The 8,121-nt window shown below is 41.2% G+C and overlaps 1 long non-coding RNA gene across 1 annotated transcript; it reads left to right on the forward strand.

The window, feature by feature from the left end:
• Nucleotides 1–1,578: 1,578 nt before the first annotated feature.
• On the forward strand, nt 1,579–3,017 carry LOC117558833. The gene is made up of 3 exons (XR_004570881.1): nt 1,579–1,700; nt 2,069–2,129; nt 2,702–3,017. It is a non-coding gene; the product is annotated as an uncharacterized LOC117558833 (long non-coding RNA).
• The last annotated feature ends 5,104 nt before the right edge of the window (nt 3,018–8,121 follow it).

Raw genomic sequence — 8,121 nt, forward strand, 5'->3', positions numbered from 1 at the left:
TTCATTCTATATTTTATTCTGTAGATTGTGTACATTACTTTTCACTTCACTGCTTGTTGCACCCATGGATGCCTGTGCATCTCAACCCCGCCCCCCCGCAGCAACTCTATATCCACCAGTTAAAGGAAATACAACTATGTGTTGTGTTATATTAGCTGTACAATTGACCACATATGGTGTTCTTAGTTTCCGTACCTCCTGTGTTTTACGACCGACTTATCAAGTCTTGGCAAACGGCATAAAACACGATTAAACGTGATAGTATAACCATGCTCGTAACCTATAGAAATGCAAAACGGCGTCAGTTTAGACGTAATTCTGTCCTCCTGCTTACCGCATCATTTATGAGAAAACATTTCATAACATTAACACAACATATTCGAGGTGGTTTTAAATAACATTTCCGTATTTATTTATTTCTCCAAGTTATGTTTTTGTGTGCACTGAGGAGTCTCAAACAGGCGTTTGTTAAATCATTTTAAGATTGGCTTTAATCAATGTTTGAAAATGAATTCTTCATATATGATAAATGAGAGGTAACGTTTTATTTATGGTAGCCTATTATTTCCACATATTTCTCTCCATTCTTCCTTCTGCCAACGGTGTCGCAGTTTCTCGTCTCTCCCGTTGTTGTGCTTAGTGCGTACGCATGGGTTAGAGTTTGCGTGGAGGACCGCACATTTTCCCGTCAAGTTAGTATTTTATAAATCGCAAACATAGCGTAGAAACTGGCGTAGGCCATTTTTTGAGCGTATATCCCTTTATAAATGAGGCCCCTGATCAGTCCACCACCGTTACAGCGGAACATCAGATTATGTGACATTACAATGGCGTTAGCAACCAGAAAATGACACCAGTAATGACAAACAGATGAGAATGCTGCATCATGGGTCTGGGTGCCTTGTTGGCGGGACGTTGCGCGGCTCGCTGCTGCGAGGAGCGGACAGTGTGAGCTGGGTTCATTTCCACTAGCACCCCCCCCCCCCCCCCAGCTCGTCACAGTTTCGCCGCTGGAGAGAGAGTGTGTGTGTGTGTGTGTGTGTGTGTGTGTGTGTGTGTGTGTGTGTGTGTGTGTGTGTGTGTGTGTGTGTGTGTGTGTGTGTGTGTGTGTGTGTGTGTGTGGCTCCACGGATTGGTGGAGGAAAAAAAAAAGAGAAATCTCCAACGAGGCGTTCTGGGGCAGCATAGACAGGTATTTTCTGTGTTAGAGTTTTACTCGCTACAAGGTGTACTTTGAGAGTTTGTGACTTTGCAGACCGTTTACATGCATAAACACCTTCATAACACGCAAGGGGACGGGTTATAACTGGATAAGCATGACATGACCTTTAAACAAGACGTTGGAATGCAAAAACACACAATTCATCATTCTTTACAAGAAATAGGGCCATCAGTCTTTCTGTCTCAAGCCACAGAGTGTAAAAAAAACAAGAACTCAATTTGAAAGCTGCATTTAGCTCATGCTTGTGTCAGTCATTGGCTGCATTAGCTGTCAATCAATCCTGTCACCATCTTTCATTGGCTAGGCCACATGGCATGGTTAGCCAATGAGCATAGAAACTCTCCAAATGGTGACATTCAAGAGACGTTTTCAGGAAGTGGCTTTTTTATTGATTTTTTTGCGAAAATAAAAATGTAAACAACATAGCAGAGGGTTGCATTAACACCTAAGATGTGGAGGAAGCTGCAGCGGCACTTTAGTGAGTTTTTGGTGGAGTTTCAATGTCAAATAGTTTGTTGTTTTTAAAAGGCCACCACATGGAAAACTTCTCAGTGTGAGAGCATGAAGTAGTGAGATTTTTTTCCAGATAAGGAGGATGAGTGTTGGCGTGAAGCTTTATATTTAGCCATGTGTTTATAAAGTCCATGTGTGATACTGTTGGCTGAAACTTTTGTAATTCCATTTGTATTGACTTAAAGTTTTATTATCAGCTTAGTGAAGCTTGATTATGAATTAGACACACCTGTAAAAATCACACTACTACCGCTTTGTTGACACTGTTTAATTGAATTCATTGTATAGTCATGTTAATCATGTCCAACTCTTGTGTCTTTCTGAAATGTTTAGTAGCGGTCATCTGGAAACCTGGACTCAGACAATGCAGATTTGACCTCCAAAGATGAAGAAGGTAAATTGATTGATGATGGACTGCTGTTGTATTTGTCATCATTTACAGACATACACTGAAGATTGTGTAAACATTGTTGATATTCAACTTGTCAAGAAATCATAGATGCCAAATACTTGATTGTGCTGTTTTCTGAGACCTAAATTATAATAAATGTAAAGGAAAATGTTGAGTTTTATGTGACATAAAGACTAAGTATAGGTATAATAAAAGACAAAGAAAAGATTTCCGCCAAAGGACACTCCACAATGTAAGCTTAAAATAAGCCACAGCGTCTTATTAATAGACTTGTCACAGTTTACAACACAGTGTAGCATTAGAGACAAACGTTTAACATTACGATCTGTTCAGTTAAGTATCCTGTCGCCTATATGTCAAATGTCACCATCATAAATCCAGCGGCCCGCTCGGACAGCACTAAAGCTTCATGACAGAACATCACGGCTTCACGGTCCATTTGATGTTCGTCCTCTTGGATCATTTGAATGACCAACACAATGCGGTCTCCACGGTGATGCGATGGTTTAGCTTGATGTTTAACAGAAAGTCTCACATCTTCTGGCTCCAAACAGACGAGGCACTGTGGCGGATAATCTGCTGAAGATGGACGGCTGCCATGCCGCCGTCTCCAGGAGCCGTGGAGCCATCAGTTCCAGGTAAGAGGAGCAGAGACACTGAGATGGATCTCACAGAGCAGGGACTTTTAAGGTCAACATCCTGGTGGCTGCATAGTAAATCTGAAGCTATCACCTTACTTATTGTCCTATTTTATAGACAAAAATAGGAATACAAAGTCATTTACTAGCTTCTCAACCCCATGTAAGATAAAACTGAGATGAAGTTTGTTTTAAAAAACAAAAAATGTCTATCTTTAACCAGAATTTCAGTTTTGCGTGCAGAAATATCATTTTACATGTTCAGAAAGACCAGGAAATGTCCTGCAAATGAATAAAAACAGTTTTCTAGTTGACTATTTTCCTTGTTGCATCTCGACTTGATACGAGTAAATCAAATATCATAATTACACCTAAAATATTAGACTGAAATAGATCTGTTGGAGTCTATCCGAGCAGTGATAGCCTTTTCGAAATCTGAGGAATGCCCCGACCTGCTGCTGTGTCGCGGCTCAGATTTGAAACGCAGTGACCAGGATATAATGAAGCTGGGAGGCTCAATGAATCCCCAGCAGCCTCCTGCTTCTCTCACTCACAGACCTCAGTCCACACACACCTGTTTTCATTGGATCACAAGCAGTGAGCTTTAGTCTCACACACTCGAGCGATGATGAAATACTGCTGCAACCTCTGCTGCTGTCCAGCTCCCTGTGAGTCTGTGGAGAGACCACATCTCCAAATAATGTTTCCACTTAAAGTCAATTGTAATTTCAATTAGCACTTTTAGTTAGCATGGGTTGTCAAGTTGGTGAAGATGTTTCTTTATGTGCATGTTCTTTTGGCACATTTGTGTTTTCTTTTAAACTGCAGCGAGTTTTTCCTAATGCTAAACAAACTCAGAGTCTGAACCAGAGACATTTTCTCTTTGATAAAGTCAGGCTAGAATCAGATCAAAGTGTTGATGATTTCAAGGTTATTTTATTGTCATTTGTACATAGCTACAGTGTAGTTATGACAATGACAATCTTAGGTCACAGTGCAACACAATAAACAGATACAATAGTGCAAGTAAATACAAATAAAACGGAATATAATAGAAATAGTGCAAGAATAGTCTATATACAAGTAATCCCTGATCCCTGTGGGATGAAACTGTCCCTGAGTCTGGTGGTTTTAGTCCTGATGCTGCGGTAGCGCCTGCCAGACGGCAGCAGACAGAACATTTTGATGCTGGAGTCTTTTGTAATCCTGAGAGATTTCTTCCTGAGCCGCTGGGAGTAAAGGTCATCCATGGATGGCAGCTCCGTCCTGGTGATGTGCTGTGCAGCTTTCACCACCCTCTGTAAAGACTTAAGGTTGAGGGCGGTGCAGCTTCCGTACCAGGCAATATTGTGGCTAATATGAGTTACTCAGATCTTTACAGTACTGTACTTTGATTATGTCCACACATATGATTGTTGTAATAGCATGATGACATAAACTGAATAACTTGTGCACACATTTGACTATCTGTAGTGTCTACCAGCCCCACAAACTGAAATGATACTGTCGGTTTAAGTATTTTATTTTTATTTTGCACTAAAGCGAGCTTTGATATTGTTCTGACATATTTCACTCTGTTCCTTTATGTTCATTACTGACATTCAAGACTTTGATTTATTACATTTTTCACCTCAATTATCCACCAATGGATTGCACCTGTGGGCTCAATATTGCTCCAAACATTTGTACCTGCCCTTAAGGAGTGCTATCCCTTAGATAATTGAACCTGCTCAGGTTTCCGAAGTTGGCAGATGATTTGCGACTCTGACAAGAATAAATCTTTGCGAAAACCCTCATCACCCGGACCCTATTGAACCAATCTGACATGTTGGAAGCTGTTGAAGCCTCTGTCGTTCTGGAGCATGTTTCAAGAGGGGAGGGTGGTGGGGGGACTAGCACATGGATCAGGAGACAGGGAGGAGGCAGGAATGCTCTGTGGAGCTCCTCAGGACAGCAGGAGAGCCGGATTCCTCCACGGAGCGACCACGCCTCGGCTTCTCAGCTGGCGGAGCGCCCTCCTCCCGGGGTTAGGGCCGAGTCCACATGTTCAAACGGAGATGAAAGGCCCCCGGTAGGATGGTTGTCGGTGTCAACACCAACCGCCTGCCAAGTAAGCCCTGCCAAGTAAGCCCTGCTTCGGACCGCTCTTCCAGATGTTCCTGACACTGAATATTCTGCTGTTCGCTGCTCCCCAGGGACCAGGGACCTCCGCCTGACCCCTGCACATCAAAGTGTGGAGGAGGACTCAAAACAATGAGCACTTCCACAGAGGGAAGGAGAGAAAGGTGTGTGTGAGAGTGCAGAAAGAGGGAATCAAGGATTTAGGAGGGTAAGAAGTGAGTTGGGTGCCTCATCAGAATAGCTGATGTTAATGTCCTGTGGGTATGTAATCAGAGAGAATAGAAAGGGCCAACGCACACTTTGAGCAAACACCGGCATCCTTTTGCTAACAGTTTCATTCATACTGTACTGTCCATACATGCTTCACTGTACATACTGTACTGTATACACATGATGAGTGATTGATTCCCTGTTCATGTCAACACGGTACGAGAGTGGTGTTGACAGTTTTCATTTCTGCAAGTAAAAGTAAAAATACCACAACGTGAATTCAAAGATGTACATGTAAAAGTCCTGCGTGCAAAGTTTAGTAGGGCCTAAAAGTCATTTTCTTTCAGTGGGATATAGAATATTAGATTATGGTCACTGATGCATTTACATGTAAGCAGCATTTTCATGTTCTACTACCATACCTTCTCAAAGGCTTTATTGTAATATCCACAGTAACTACAGTGTAGACATGGCAATGAAAAACGTAAGTCCCGAGCTCCTCCAACAATGCATAGGACATAAAACAAATAAGAAAAATAAATAGTGTAAGAAGAAACAGAGTAGAATAAATTAGTGCAGATTATGTTGCAAGACCAATGTGGAAGTAATGTAGATGAAGGAACCTATATACATTTGATCAATAATAATATTTTTCATTTATACTGCACCTTTCAAGGAACCTAAGGCCTTGGAAATGGTTTTGTTGCATTGTGATTTTCTTGCAGCACATTGCTATTTTTTCTAATTGCAACACATGTAATGTCAAATAATTGAAAATGATTCTTCATTTGGAAAGAATGAAAAATGAAATTGCTTGATAGAAAATATGGGTTATCACATTTAATTTATTGCATAATCACATGCCCAGCACACCTTTTGTCTGATCAAAGGGACGTTTTCCAACAGGAGACAGAGAGTAAGATTTGACCTTGATGACCTCCTTCTGTTTTTGATCCAAACATGGAGACAGAAGATATTTGTGTAAGTAAGCAATAGGAACAAGTCATTAAGACGCACATGGTGTTCAGTCAGAATACAGAGAAATACTTTGAGTCATTTCATTGCCTTTTGAATTCGTAAGAGTTTGATGCGGCACACCTGGCTCGCATGCACACCACCTGAGGCTACACATTTATAGACAAGCCTCAACTGAGAGAGGAACGCCGTAAATCCCAACATCATCCACCCATTCATGTCGACAAATGGACTGGATCGTGTCAGAGTTTTACTGCACACTCCTAATGAAAGCTGTGGAGACGCATATACAGGAAGGAGCTCATTGTGATGCTGTAAAACGCATTATGTTCATACAGTTTACACCGTGCGTGCCACACACTTAATTTATCAAATTATGTCGGCCTGTACGTTTTTCATTATGTTAGAAAGATAGCCTGAAGGGAAAGAAGAGGTTTTACTGGGGTTGTTTCTCGTAAATCTCGCTGTGGTTTCTATATTTACTATATTTTAAGCATTCTAAATCAAATACTGCAATTTAAACACAACAGAGTTAATTTTTACAAGATTTAAAGATTTGACTAAATATGTGCATATGAGATACTAGTATATTTATACTGTATATAAATTGTATATGTGTGTTTAACATATACAGATTGACTTTACAGGATGTCATGCACATATTTAACCCAAAAGAATTAAGTACTATTTTTATATAGACTTCTAATTAATACAACCATTTCAAATGAAACGCATTTTAAAAACAGTTTTAGCTCTTTAGATTTCATAATCTATGTATTTCAATATATGAAAAGTATTTAGAGGAAATTGACACATTGACAACAAATATAGAAAATGGTAAAGTAGTATAAACATTTACATTATTCTATGGGCATGTCAAACATTAGTCAAATAATATCTATAAGAGTATGAACATTTACAGTGTATGTACATACAATATATACCAATATTATTAAATTATATATTTTAAGTATATTTATTATTCAGAACAGCAGTGTGAACCAGATCTGACTTTCTGACCTTTAACTCCCCTCTCTTTTAGCTTGTACATCACACGCACACAGATCCAGACACACAGACCCTCACAGACAGACCCCCCCCCCCACACACACACACACACACGACACGGGTCAGGCCTCACGTCATGCCATCAGCACGCTGTGAGGTGGAGGCTTTTGGTGAGGCAGCGTGATGGAGCCCTGTGTCATCAGTCGGCCGGAGGTGCAACAATAAGGCTTTAATGCGTGATTAAGTCCCGAATCAGCTCTCATTATGAGTGAGCATGTCAATCGTGAGTGCAGCGCGGCTCCCTTTCAGAAACTGAACCCTGCATCCCCCCCCCTTGAACTCACACAGTGGCTCTGCTGCTGCTTTCAGTCTCTTTGCATCTTTTACTTTGTTGTTACCACCAGTTTTCCTGTCTGCTTGTCTCGTCTTTTTGCCCATCAGAGGTGTTGCTTCTTCTCTTTTATCTCATTGAATCTTCTCCAAAGTGAAACACTACACTTGCCTGTGTCTTCCTGAATTTGCCTCTTGGGGTATGTGAGACTGACCGTTGAGCGGCCCGACCAAGCAAGGAGGCAGAGGCAGAGAGTTCAAATACAACCCGGTGTGGGCATTTATTACTCCTTGTGGTACATGGCACAGCCTCAATCTTACTGTCTCATGTGAACACAGTCACCAGCAACAAGGATCTCCCACACACAAACAGGAAACACAGAGCCTAAATACCCACAGACCAATCAACCAACAAGACACAGGTGAGGGGGGAGGAGACAACACAGGGCACCAGGTGAACACAATCAACAACAATGAAGCTATACAACCCATAACGGAGGCAGAGATCTATGGCCCCAGAGATTGTAGTACCAGTCGCCTCTGATGTGTCTTTCTGTGCTTCTTCTCCACTCTTGTCTTACTCACACTTACATCACACTTACTCACATTCCATCTCTCTCCACAAAAACTGCAGGATTCAATTTGTGACAGACTTTATATTCTGCCCTCTCCTCCCTGGGCACATTTCACTT

This window comes from Gymnodraco acuticeps, unplaced genomic scaffold (genome assembly GCF_902827175.1).
Source record: "Gymnodraco acuticeps unplaced genomic scaffold, fGymAcu1.1, whole genome shotgun sequence".
NCBI lineage: Eukaryota > Metazoa > Chordata > Actinopteri > Perciformes > Bathydraconidae > Gymnodraco > Gymnodraco acuticeps.